The sequence below is a fragment of the Nomascus leucogenys genome, chromosome 7b (assembly GCF_006542625.1).
Source record: "Nomascus leucogenys isolate Asia chromosome 7b, Asia_NLE_v1, whole genome shotgun sequence".
NCBI lineage: Eukaryota > Metazoa > Chordata > Mammalia > Primates > Hylobatidae > Nomascus > Nomascus leucogenys.
In genome coordinates, this window is record NC_044387.1 from 93,181,951 (window position 1) to 93,196,498 (window position 14,548).

A 14,548-nucleotide genomic window follows, 5' to 3' on the forward strand; every position below is an offset into this window, starting at 1 on the left:
GTGTCTCTGAATACATTACTGCGGTTTGAATATTTTCCTACAGGACTTCCAAAGAAATTCCCTCATTTCCTAGGGAAACCTAAAGACCCCCAAAGGGCCAGCCATGCTCTATGATGCCCAAAGCTCAGCCTGGCTAATGAAGAGTGAACCTCCACCTGCTGATGGGGCTTTTGCAAATCGGGGCCACTGTTTCCTCAGGGGTATGGGGTCATCTCTGCTGCCTGTCAGGGCAATGGCAGAAACAGCTCTGCCTCCCTCTCCAAGCCCCCAGCAGAGCCGGAAAGGATCTCTATTCCAGTCCCAATCAGGTAGATAGCAGAAGGCTGCAGCAGCTTAATACTCTGCCCACTTGGTTCAGCATGGCCCATTCTTGCTTCTACAATAGCAGGCAGAAAAGAGAAACACCAGAAATGAATGTTACTGTGATAAGTTTTCCCACCTGAAGAAAACCTTGTGACTACCACAGCCAGAAAAGAGCACGATCTCACAAGCTGTCAGCTTTCACTTCCCTTTCACATCCAGTTAAACTCCTCCACAGATGTCCTTACCTGGGCTGGGGAAGTTTCCTACATATTCTTCAAAAATAATACTTTATGCAGTGCCATGCTCCAAAGCATGATTTTTATCAACCTGTGTTTGGGGGTGACTGCCAGTTACCCTTACAAAGACTTCCTGTGAGTTGTGGCAGTTAGATCAAATTGGATACAGCAGCCCAGACATTCTGAAGAGGAGAAAAATCAATGTAAATAAATGTAATTTCTACATAAAATATGCTTTTACCTAATTGAAAAGTCATTATCAATTAGCCAAATACAACTTTAATCAGACATGAATGATTGAGGAATTCTATATTTAGAAGAACACAGGTTGGCATTTGAAAACCCTCATGTCTCATGCCATTAGCCTTGAAAACCTTTTGCCAGGTAACTGAGGTGTGAGTTTTAATTCCCAGTACCAAACCAAGAATAAAATTATTTTAATTATCGTCAACTGGGTAAGGAACATTGACGGTCTAATTGCTGAGCTGTAATTCTGTATTCTGTCCCCGGGAGACACACACCTGAGCCAAGTGCTTCAATAATTCATTAAAGCACTTCCCTGTGCATCAATTATCAAATCATGTGCCTTGATTACTTTACTTAGGGAAAGTTACCCTTGCGAAAATGACTTTTACCAATTATCAAAACACAGAACCTCTAACCTACATTATACGATTTTCATTAAAATAATACAAAATTGTACAATAGCTCTCAGTTTTCTATGTGCCAAAAGCAATAGGCCAAATGGTTACAAGGGCCGTAGCCTGACCAGCTTTATACAAAATTATGAGGTAGGCAGGTTTGGGGTTTTACCTCCCTAATTCTGGTTTTGCCAGTAGTTCATCGTAAAGAATTGTTTCAATTTTCTTTAAACATCAAAATATTTGTGGTCCAGGATTAGGTCATATCACCTTCATATTCCTGTGATGCCAAACTCCATGCTTTGAATATAGAGTACATAGTAGATCATCAGTCCACTCTTTTCCACAGGTCATTTGTGACTTTGATCATCCATAGTTATTGTTTTATATATACTGTTTTACCCAAAAATTCAAATGAAAAAAATATATGAAAGAAAGTGAAAAACAGTGAACAAATGTATAAATAAGAGTCTATAAATAGAAACTAAAAATAAGGTAGTCTCAAAGTATATTTCCTTAGATACATAGAGAAGGCATTCCATAAATATTTGTTAGGTGGTAAGTCAACAAAGAAATTCAAAGAGAGTAAGAGGGGAGAAAGCCTCCATTTTCAACTTAGTGGCCAAAGATTTTGCCCTTACAGTCAATAAAAAGGAGTAACATTCAATGTGAAATTTAACTTTTCTTCCTGTGCTGATCCACCTCCCTATGATAAAAGCAATTCTAAACAGAAAATCACTGGATTAATGATAGCCGGAGAAATATAGATGAGGAAAGGACAATTCACTGATTGAATAATCAATCCTGGATAGCTAAAAACTACCTTCATGGGGTTTACTAACTCATAATAATAAAAAGCAATGAGTATATTTATCCTCTGTAATTATTTCCATTACCAACACTCTTCTTGATACTGTAGTTTTAGGACCAATATGAGCACTAGAATTGAGCACAAGGGTAATGTATCTCAGTGCAACTGTTATTTTTTTTTTCTGTACCTACTATGGAAAGGAATGCCTCCAAAACAGGAACTTAATGTAGTGGATATTTGTCAGTGTTTGCTCGCACAGCATGGAAACACAATTCCTATGTTTGGAAATCTAAGGTGAGGGCAGTGGGGGCATTTGAGGGATGGGGGCACAGATCTGAGTTCTGCCTTCTCCAGTCCCACCTCCCACACCTCCCACACTGCACTTGTGATCTAGTGATTGTGAAGGTGATCAGGGATTTTGAATCTTGAAAGAATGGGGCATGGGCAGATGTAGACAAAGACTATTCACTGTGGCAGCAGCAGTGAGGGTGCAGGCAAGAGCCCAGCAACGTGGCAGGGAGTGTCTGGTGGGCGGAGTCCAGCCATGCAGTGTGTCCACAGGGATGTCCCAGGGTCAGCTGTCCTGCCACACTGTTCTTGTGGGGGTGGCAGAGGAGTCTTGCCCATGACTTCAATCTCTTCTTTCCCACCTGTTCGCCACATATGGACAATTCTGTGAGCCACCTGTGGTGCTTGTAACAAATTCCTTCTCTGTTTAAGTTAGACAGAGCGGCTTTCTTTTCTTTTGCTTTGTAGCAAAGCAAAAGTCCCTGCTTTGTAGGAGAATAAAATACAATTTTTAAAGGCATAATTTTCTGGAAAACGAAACAGGTGCAAATTCAAAAATTAGACTCGAGAGTTTAAAAATGGCATGCTTTTCCCATCTTTCACCCCTCCCTACTTACAATAACTTTCTCTGATGTATACAGATAACTCATATAGGCACCAAAGACTCCACTCGACAGCCTGTTTACCCTTTGAAACATATTTTTTGCCTAATTATAATAAAAAAGGGTCTTAAATTTGGTATTTAGATAAATTCGCAGGTAATCAGGTTAACCCATCACCACAGGGCATAAGTGAATGCGGGGGAGAAGAGGAGAATACCAAATTAGATTATCCAACTAGAACATCTGTCAATAAATGGAGGGAACGTGAACTAATTTAGAGTTTGTTTTATTTTACAGACTGTAAAAAGACCAACTGGCTTTTTAATTTAGAGGTAGTCATTCCAGGTTGTCATAACAGCCAGAGTTCATAATACAGGGACTATTACAGACATAAGATTATGTTTTGCTTCAGTAAAAAGGTGAGAAGGCACAGGGGTGAATGTCTGCAACCCACACCCTTTGGGAGGGGCCCCAAGGTTGCAGGTCTGAGCCGAAACCCAATATGAATGTAGCAGTTACCGAAGGCTGCCAGAGTTGTTATGCCTGATATTTCATAGAGGATGTAAATATTGAAGACTGAGAGACTACCTGAAGTTGCTAATCTAATTATCAGACAATATTAAATTTATGTAATGACAGTTACAGCATCGAATCCTCAGATATTATGCCTATAGTATCTTAATATCACTATGACCTTCTGCAAGGAAACTGACTAATTTAAATAAAAATTCCCTTAATGTTCTTAACAGTCTTGATTAAACTGTGAGCCATTATAAAGTCATGGTCACATAGAGGTGTGAAGATAGTGAAAAGTGAGTGTGAGTGTGTGTAATATCTGAAGTATAATCTGAAATTGTTTTTCCGAAAACCTGCTTGAGTCCAGGTTTTTAAGATGCCATGGTCTGATAGATTTTAATCATTAGTAAAGGTCTTTCTGGAATACAGAATTGATATATCTTCAGTCCTTACAGGAGATGAGTTAAGTAAAAGTTCTAGCATGCTTAGGCCTAAAATACAATGCCTGTTTGAAAATGTTGAATAACCTTTGAGGCAAAGAGTTTGTTCTAAAACTTAAAACTTCTAAGCAGAGAAAAATTATCTTTTCCTCTTTTGAAAACAGGAAGGATCTTGGCAAGTGGCACAAGATCCTTTTGAATGAAACCTGAAAAGCAAAGATTCTTTTTATGTGAACATATACAATTTTTCAGGAAGATTTTAAACAAAAAAATACATAATGTTGACAGTCAAATTTCTGAAGACTAGTTGTCTTACCCTATAGAGGTATGATGTTAACTCAGGTTCCAGAACCAGAGGCAGATGCTTCAAATATTTTCAAATTTTTAAATATTTTTTGCACTGAAAATAAACACATCCACAATAAGTGAGCTGCACAAAAAAAGGAACCCTGTAAAATAAATCTAAAAGCATCTGCAAATGTTCCTGTTTGTTTTTCTCTGTACTGCCCGAATTCTAAAGATATGAAAGTATGGTTAATGATGTATTTTATCTCAAAATGTTGAGTCACTAAAACTGTTATAATGTTAAGGCACTTCTTAATTCCTAATCAGACACTCATCATATAGAAAGTCTGTAAACACTGAATTTAAATTCTACTTTAAAATTAGTTTTAAATTCATCAGTGGAATCGATTGTAGGCCCTTATTCTCAGTCTCAAGTCTTCTGAGCACTCCTCTTTCCCTTCCCCCAGCTGCGGGGCCCTGAACAGTAGTTCTTATATTAGGAAAAGCAAATCTGGATAATTCTCTTCTATCATTGCTAATCCTTTCTCTGAAAATTTCATTATGACCACCATCCTGCTCACCATTCATCCATTCATTTGTTGACTCACACACCAACATTTATTGAACAGCTGATGTGCAATGGCCACTATTTTAGATACTTGGGGGGCAAAGATAAATGAAAGCACAATGAACAGGCTTAGAGTTCATTGTGCAGAAGCACCATGTATACAGAAATGCTGATGACACACAATATATTGATGTTTGAAATGGCACAAATGTAACTGACTCAGTGCCTGGCAAATAAATATTCCTGTGAGAGACAAAGATGTGTGCTATCCAGATTGTCCTTCAATCAGGACTTGCTGCTGGGAGGCTGGAAGTGGATATCCATTAGCTAACTGCCCTTCAGGGACTGGCTCAACACTCTTGCTCAAGACATGCCCTCTCCAGATCAATCCACATCCAAAGATTGATTAAAGGCATGAGCATTTATGGCCCAACACAGTGCTCCCTCTGGAGCCAGCGGTCCTTCAGGTGTGCATGCATCTCAATTCTCTGCCTGCTCAATCCTGCCTCCTCCTCCACTCACCTTCCATAGGTCTTCATTCCTAGGGTACTTTCTAAAGAGACATGCTGCCACATCTGCTTCCAGGGAAACTCAACCAGCAACATTTCTTAAATAAGTTTTTGAAATAAACTCTGCCCTTAGCTTTCTTGCATTTCCATGAAGCCTCAGAAATATGCTACTGGAAATGGCTGCATTAAACAGAACGTTGATAATGGTAATGATAATAATAATAGAATGGCTAAGATTAACATAGGATTTACCCTGTGTCAGACACTATTTCAAGTGTTCCGTGCATATCAGCTCATTTAACCATTGCAACAATTCTACAAATCAATGCTATTGTTAATCCCTTTCAACTGATAAGTAGAGAGAATAAGACAAATACCTAGCTCCAAGTTCATGCAGCTGCTATTTGGTTCCCAGGCAGCCCCAAAGTGTAATCTCGTAACTACTGTATTAGTCCATTTTCATACTGCTATAAAGAAATAACCAACAATGGGTAATTTATAAAGAAAAGAAGTTTAATTGACTAACTGTTCCACATGGCTGGGGAGGCCTCAGAAAACTTACAATCATGGTGGAAGGGGAAACAGGCACATCTTACATGGTGGCTGGAGACAGAGAGTGTGTGAGTGTGCAGGAAAAGCTATCATTTATAAAACCATCAGGTCTCATGAAAATCCACTCACTATCACAAGAACAGCATGGGGGAAACCATCTCCATAATCCAATCACTTCCCTCCCCTCTACATGTGGGGATTACATTTCAAAGATGAGATTTGGATAGGGACACAAAGCCTGATCATATCAACCACTATCTTCTGCCATTTCTCTTACTCTCTAGCATCCTAACAAATGTCATAGCATCATTAATACCTGCCGTGGAATTACACACCTTAGAAGGTCTTTTAGATAATAACAGCTGCCATTCACTGAGCCCGTATCACATGCCAGCTCCGTTGTGAGTCCTTATAATTCTTACTTATGGTCATGACATCCCTATGAGTTAGGCCGGGCTTGGTTATCCCCATTTCACCAATAAGAAAACAGGCTCACAAGGATGAAGTGACTTACCCGAGTCAGAGTTCACAAGTAGCAGAGATGTTCTCAAATCTAGCATTTCTGTCTCTAAAACAAAGTATCTCGAAGTTATCTGGATTTATTTAAACTGTGCTTAATCTATGAACTATAAACTGTACTTAACCTAAAATGGCCTAAAGAATTTACCATCTTTCGGATCCATCATTTTTCACTGTGCCACCTTAGCCACTCTTTAAACACATCAGAAATGTAGAAGACAGAATATGGCCCTCTGTCCATTAACACAGCTCTAGCTATGATCTGGAACTTTCTTTTATAAACCTAGATTACTTAAACAGAATTATTCTCTGTATTCTGTGAAGGACTTCCTGAAGGTCTACTAGAGCTTCTGCTCAAATAAAGAGGCATCATATTCTTTAGTTTAAGCCCAAGTGCTATGAATGCACCACATTTTATGTTTGATTATCTATTTTATGTTTTAGGGCATTGATGCAAATTCTAGGAAATCCCAGTTCACAAGGTGTAATAATAAGATGTTGTATCTGTGCTTTGAAGATAATTTTAACTTTGAAAAGACCACCAAGGCCTTTGGCCCGAGTAATTGATTAAATTCAGCAAGCAGAAGTCATTCCTGTAGGTAAGATAATGGATTGGGGAGCTAGGGGAAGGAGGGAGAGTAAGAGGTTTCTCTTACATCATTTTTTTATGGCAGTAAAATTACGTGAATTTTTTACCTTGGGAAATACAAAATGATAAATTTCTCCTGACCAAAAAAGGACCCCTGAACAGTTTTACTATAACCAAAGTGAGCCGTGAGGGAGAGCGGCTCCAACACACAGTGCACAATGCCAGCTTTTGGTAACAGGAACAAATGGACAGAGAATAACGACTTCTGCAAGGCTTGCTCCTTGATGGGGGAAATGCGCTCACTCTTTGTCTCTATTATGTGCTGCCTGACAATTGTTCCCAACAGTGAAAGGCAAGCTCACCCTCTGGGAATGGGTTCAAATATAAATGACTAAGAGCCCTGTCAAAGGTCCTCTGTAGCTGACACCCCTCTCCTCCACCCCTCATCCCCTCAAGGGCACTTCATTTTCACTTTATTACTTTTTTCCCTCCAAGGGCAGATTAAGGTTCAGGAAAAAATGCCATTATAAATGGAGGTTCTTGATTAGAGGCTAAAATGTCTGCCCTATCTCGCCTCCCATTCGCTTTACTTCTGTTCTGCCTCTTTCCAACGTTATCCTTTTCTGCGATTGCAGAATCCCAGTCCCCGGTTTTGGTATTTGAGAGTGGCTTGCGTAATAGCTGCTGTAAGGCCTCTCATGATCGACCCCTAATGAACACGCACAAACCCTGGAAAGCGTTGCTTCAGTATCCATTTACTCTGCTCTCAGCATGACAGCTGACAGCCTCCTGCACTGAGGGAAAGAAAGGCCATGGCTTCTGAAAGCCACAGTTTACTTTACTTTTCCTTCCTTGTGAAAGTCAGGTTCACCCATACAACACTCTTTTCCATGCTCTGGTGTTCTGAAAATAGCAGCCATTTGGCTGTCTCGGGAGAGTTAAAACAAAGAAATCACGATGGCAGGAGGCTTGCTGTTCCAAAACTTTAAAATAACAAAAATTATTGTAGAATGCATCACAAAAGAAATGACAGATGTCCTTGAAGTGACCCCTCATGATACAGTTCAACAGCCATTTAAAAATAATGGTCAAGCCAGGCACGGTGGCTCACACCTGCAATCCCAGGACTTTGGGAGGCCAAGGCAGGCGGATCGCTTGAAGTTAGGAGTTCCTGACCAGCCTGGGCAGCATAGTGAGACCCTGTCCCTATCAAAAACACAAAAATTAGCCCGGCGTGGTGGTGCACACCTGTTACTCCAGCTACTTGGGAGGCTGAGGCAGGAGAATCACTTGAACCCGGAAGGGGGATGTGGCAGTGAGCTGAGATCATGTTGCTGCACTCCAGCCTGGGTGACAAAGTGAGACTCCATCTTGAAAAATAAAAATAAATGAATAAAAATAATGGTTGACAGCTTGAATTGGGAGGAGACATAAATAGAAAAGAAATGGCTTAAATTCCACAGAATAAGGTTTTGGCTCATACTGTGTACATTGAGCCATGTTCGACATGCTTTCTGACAGAGAAAGTAACGTTTTCCATGGTGGGAAGGGCTAGGAAAGGCACTGGCTCAACTGCGCATTACTACAGATGACCTTTAAAATCTCAAAATCTCTTCACCTCTACTATCTTTCTCGATTCTCACAACAACCTTCTGAAGTTGGTGACAGCTGTTAATATCTTCATTTCACAGAGAAAAAACAGTGACGCTCAGAAACTTATTGCTCAGGCATCGACAGCTAGAGAGTGGCAGAGATCGAGCACAAACTCAAATCTTTTTCTTCCAAAGCTCGTGTGTTTTTCACTCCTCACACTGGATTTTAGTGGCATGGCAAATTCTCAGAGGGTTTCAAGTTAAAATCAATTTTTCTTTCATTATGTTAAATCTGCTTCCTTATAATGCCTAAAATGAGGAGGTCTCTTTTCTTTGGCAGGCAAAATGGTGACCACGTGGTTGTCAGTGTGTTAGAATTAACATTCTTTTAAATGAGAAGTTGATCTACCAAACACGATTTCAGTTAAACAGATGCGCAGTGTGACAGTGTTCTCAGGGTAGGTGCCGCAGGTCAATTATGCACGCATTGCATAAGCAGCTCATTGTTGCCAGTTTCTAATTAGATTCATCAGGGACTTATTAACCTCTGGAAAAAGTTACAAGTTTTGCATAGAAGCAAAATGAAAAAAAAAAAGAGTCCTCATTCACACAAAGTAAAATATGAAGGAAAAATAAAATAAAAATAAGATTCTGGCTGGGCGCAGTGGCTCATGCCTGTAATCCCAGCACTTTGGGAGGCCGAGGCTGGCAGATCACGAGGTCAAGAGATTGAGACCATCCTGGCCAACATGGTGAAACCCCATCTCTACTAAAAACAAAAACAAAAACAAAAAGTTAGCTGGGTGTGGTGGCATGTGCCTGTAGTCACAGCCACTCTGGAGGGTGAGGCAGGAGAATCACTTGAACCTGGGAGGCGGAGGTTGCAGTGAGCTGAGATTGCACCACTGCACTCCAGCCTGGTGACAGAGCGAGCCTCTGTCTCAAAAAAAAAAAAAAAAAGATAAAAGAAAAAGATTCACCTTATTCACATGCTCTTGAGAATCAATTGCATAAAAAACTACTATTTCCTGGGCCTCAGAGACATTAATCCAATAGATCTCAGGTAGATTCCAGGAACACAGCATTTTGTGCACTACTCATGTAGAGAGTACCCCAACCGCACTTAGAAATGTACTGGACCGTGGGTGGGAGGACATGGGGAGGAAGTTGGATTCCTGATAAAAGCTGCAATTCAGAGTTTGCAATTTGAGACAAAGTTACCCTTCCTGATGCCGGCTTTGAATGAGAGCATTGTTAGCAGTAATATATAATTAAGCTCTACCTTCAAAAATCATTGAGACTAATAATAACTTAGTAGATAGTAATTTGACTAGTTTTCAGTTTTAAGTCTCTTCATTGCCTCTTACTGTTTATAGCTAGAATAAAACTTCATTAATAAAGAAATTAAGTGGACTGAAGTGAACCTTTATACTATTTTTAAATGATTTGTAAAAACAAGAAAAAATACTTTTTTTTACCATCAAATCAGCAAAGGGATTTTTTTTTATGTTAATTCTCAGTACAGATGAGGCAGGTAAGTTCCTAATTACCTGTAGGATTGCAAATTTGTGTAACGTTTAAATTGTTCTGGAAAGTAATTTGGAAACGTGTATAAAAGTTTTCCAAATATATTTATGAACCAAATAACCTTTGGTTCATAAATATAAGTTCTATCCTAATGAAAAATGTGCACAAAGATTTATACACAAATATGTTTATAACAGTGAAATTTTTATAACAATCTAAATGTCCACAATAGGAAGATAGATAGCCAATTTGTGATACATTTCTTTTAAGCATGTCAAGTTACAAATAATCAAATGTATCTAGTGTCCTTCTCAACTGAGCCCTGGCCCCAGTAGGGAAGAGCATGTGTTCCTGACATCCCCAGTTGGAATTTGGAATGCATTTTCCTAAAGAAAATCATACTATAAATAGTCCATGTGTTTGCAGGCCAACTAGCAGAAGCCTATTTAACCAAAAAGCTTAAAACTTTAGGAGGAACATGAACCTTAGAAAATGTAATAGTGCTATTTCAACATCAAATCCAAAAATATTATACTTATTACTTGAAAAAATACATTTTTACTGCTGAACAACTGACTTATAAACTGGCATCAGGAACATAATCATCTCGTCATCTGTCTTCTGTGTACATACACAGAACATAACCATATGCCTTTTGAATACTTTCCAAGATAAATTCTCAAAGAATTAGGACAACTGTCAATGTAACCCCCAAATAGTATTATTCAACAATAATAGCAATAGATTTTTCTGTAATATGGCAAAGAAAAATGAGGCTATCCTGTAAAGTGGATTTCAGTTTGTTGTTTTAATTAAGTTATCATGTGGAATTAGTAGTCTAGTAGCATGAGTGGACCTCAGCAATTAACCTTTCATTTGTGAAGAATGAGTTAAAATCATTCCTATTATTATTGCTCATTTACAGATCAATACCACAATAATGTATTTGTTGCCATGTACACTGCAAGCACTATTGATGAACAGGAAAGTTTAAATCTTAATATGTCTGATAAATTTAATCTCAAATATAATTCTGACTACATGAACTTTAGAAGTCTTACATTATTTATAACATTACCTGAGAGTAATTTTATTCTGTCCTACAATATATCAAATTTTTTCTTTGTTTCTTTCTCTCGTCCTCTCTCTCTCTCTCTTTCTCTCTCTTCCTCTCCCTCTCCCTTTCTCTCTCTGCATTGCTCCTGACTTAGGTTTCTGAGGACTACACACTGAAAACTTGTCCATGAATATAAGTCACAATCACCTTTTTATTCATTGGCATGGGAAGGCAATAAAAAAGCAATTACATTTTCTTTTGCCTATAGCTTTAAAGCAGCCACTTGACCTATGGCAAACATGAACCAACCTTTATTTCAGAGGTTTGCAATTTCAGGGGTAAACATGGTGCTGCATCTCCTTTGAAGACTTTATTTAAGATAACTCTATCATGCTTATTTGAGTTCTTATCAACTATCTTGACCTCAAATATATGTTTTCCCTTTATTACTCCTCTTTGAATCTAGCAATACTTTCTATTCCATTATACAGCCCTCTTTTTAAAATTCATATTTTCATATTTCTTCCACCCAGATAGACAAAGTTAAGACACGTGCACAAATGAGAAAGTTTATACTTAGCAATTTTTTTGTAAACAGAAGATGAATATTCTCTATGTATGCTTGTGTGTATATGTATCTATATATTTATTATTATTTTATTTTAAGTAATTCCCTTGTGAAACATTTAATCCTACTTTTTCTGTTTAAGTTGCTGTATTATTCCCAAAGGTTGTGATGGATGAATTTATTCAGCAAACATTCACTGTGTTCCTGTGTGGGCCAGGCACTATCCTAAGTATTAGGAATTGGGTGAGCAAATGAGACATTCTCTGCCCTCATTAAGTTTTCAGTCTAACAAAGAAGATGAACATTCATGTAATCTTCACATAAGTATCTTTTTATATTGCCTCACTTTTTTGAGGGTATAAGGACATCTATGTAAATCAGTTTCCAAACTTACAAGACACGAGGGATCCCTAAACTTCCAGGGAGAGTGCACAACTGGGGGTCTTAAGATTGGGTTTTCACCCAGCTTCCTTCCTCTACTAACTGTTAAGTGTGAGAGCTACTTAGAGCTCAGTCTGAGAGACTCTCTATCTACATACACCTCACCCTCCCCATAGGCAATTGTATTATGCACATCTAGAAGCTTTAATCATTATGTATTCAAAGGTGAAGGTGACACCCATGTTTATGTCTTAGTCCAACATTTTTTTTGAACTAGATTTCTTTGGATTGGATTGACATATCCTACTAATGACTTGGCTTATTCTCTTGGGATATCTTTAAATCATCTCAAAAGTTGTGACCTATGTCTGCTGTACATGACCCTGAAAACCTGCTCCTCTTCCAAAAAAAATACTACTTCACTGAAGCTTTTCAGATCTGAGCTTAAATGTCACCTCCCCAGGGTAGACTCATCTAAGCATCCTTCCTGTCATTACCTTCTTTTATAACAGCCCGTGTCTCCTTTTCATTGACCTGTATTTATTGCAAGTAATAATTCTATACTCGTGTGAATATTCATGTAATTAACATAATAATATATAAATATTTTCAGAAAGCTCTGATTATAATGGAGCTGCTATTATAGCCTCAATATTTCTTAGAATAGACACTGAAGGAAAATATTAGCTGGATGAATGAATTGAAAGGGGAAACGTCTCAGTTATCTGGATTCAGACACTGCTGGGAAAAGGGAAGAATGCTGGTTTCTTCGGCTCCCTGAGCAAGTTTAAGAGCTCATCTTGAGTCAACAAGAAGTCTGGCACAGCCAAGAGAGTTAGGGCATAGCTGGAGAGGATGACACTATCTAATGCATATTAAAAAGGTTATTTTTAGGGTTCTCCAACCTTGTCTTCCAAATAACTCATTCTGAGAACTTCTTTGGACTGCAAGGCAAAAGTTACTGGAGATGATAGGGAGTAAGGGTTCTTCTCCATCTGCCAATGGAAACAGATGTTAGAACTTCCTGGACATGGTTTGCCACTCCAGCAGAAGCTACTGGAAGACTGAGAATAGTTACCATCTGACAGGAGCAGCCACTGTCATTTCTTTTCAACAAGCACCACAGAGAATAGCTGCCAGTGAGAATCTTCATCATTAAAATGGTCACTGAAAGTCTGCTTCAGAAGCCACAGCTGAGGGAAGCCACCACCAAGAAATACTGCTGGGTGCCATCCCCGTCCCCTGAAAGCAACTAAAAGGAAGAAACATTAGCAAGTTGAACTGGGGGAGATCCTAAGATTTCAGTCCTTGTCCCTGTCTTAGTTTATGTTATTTTACTATTGACCTGTAAGACAAGACAGATTTCAGTTCTTTCAATATAATCCTCTTTTTGTAAAAGGAAGACAATTTTTCAAAGGAAACTTGGTAAAGATTGAGAGCTAAAATATCTGAAGAAGGGCTCACATTAATTCTCAGGATATTGAACAAGAAACTAGCTCATAGAATCCCAACTGAATGTGCACCTCAGAAAATAACAAAAGAAAGTGAAAAAATGTCTCATTCAAAATTAGGGGGAAATAACCAAATAGACTCTGAGCATTAGTTCTGTAAATGTAGGACTCATTTATTCACCATTATAGCCCAAGAGTTCTTAGAACAGGCTCTCAAAAAATGTTGAATGAATGAATAAATGAATGGGAGAGTAGATGGATGAATGAGAAAATGAATGGTATCCATTTACCTTAAGATATATTAACTAAGAATGGAAGATATGATTCATTTTAAGTAAACACAAATAAAGTGAATGTATTGCACAAGCCAGATGTAGTGTACAACATGATAATATTTATTCTTCCAAAATAAGACACTTCCTATTTTTCTATGTTTTTAAGGTTTTATGTAATAAAACAATAATTTATCTTGTTTTTAATCTATATGCAAAACCTAGAGGTGAATCACAGAGAGTTTGTCAAACTGTTTGATTTGTCATGCTGACAAGGAATCATTGAAAAAATTTTTTAAGAAAAACAGGTTAGGTACATCATGAGAGTATGTGTGAGGCTGAGGCAAGGGAGAAGGAAACCATATGCTCACTCAGGTTGTCGAGAATCTTTAACGCTTGGCAAAAATGTCACTTAATTTCTTGCTGAAAAGGTGCTACCTCCTAAAGTCTTTCCTTTCCATACTACGTGAGAGCATCTTTTGGAAGGGAAACCATAGATTAATCTTACTTGATCTGGTATATTTGGGTTTGGGAGTTTTTTTAGGCAGTCCTGAAAGCCTAGAAGATGAAAAGAATGAGGGCCAGCAGCTGTCTACAGGACAGAGAGCACTGGACAGAGGCAACCATGGACCTCCTAGCCCTCACATCACCTTACTGTGAGTCTCCTTGGCATCTTGTGTAGGACAAGGTATATTTAAGATTATTGGTCTTTCAGTATTATCTTCAAGAAGAGAAAATAACAATTGGCCACAGGGAAATATGATTGAATTGGAGGTTCATAAACTTTGTTAGACTCAAGTTAAAAGAGATCACTTATAGAACCAATCTATAGAGCAGGATA

The 14,548-nt window shown here is 38.4% G+C and overlaps 1 protein-coding gene and 1 long non-coding RNA gene across 3 annotated transcripts in view; one reads left to right on the plus strand and one right to left on the minus strand.

The window, feature by feature from the left end:
- GALNTL6 (polypeptide N-acetylgalactosaminyltransferase like 6) overlaps nucleotides 1–14,548 on the plus strand; it is a 1,250,255-nt gene that overhangs the window by 1,034,120 nt on the left and 201,587 nt on the right. The window lies entirely within an intron of this gene.
- Nucleotides 579–2,581, minus strand: LOC115836066. Its single transcript, XR_004031069.1, has 3 exons — nucleotides 2,461–2,581; nucleotides 1,451–1,573; nucleotides 579–721 (listed from the first exon to the last, which is right to left on the minus strand). It is a non-coding gene; the product is annotated as an uncharacterized LOC115836066 (long non-coding RNA).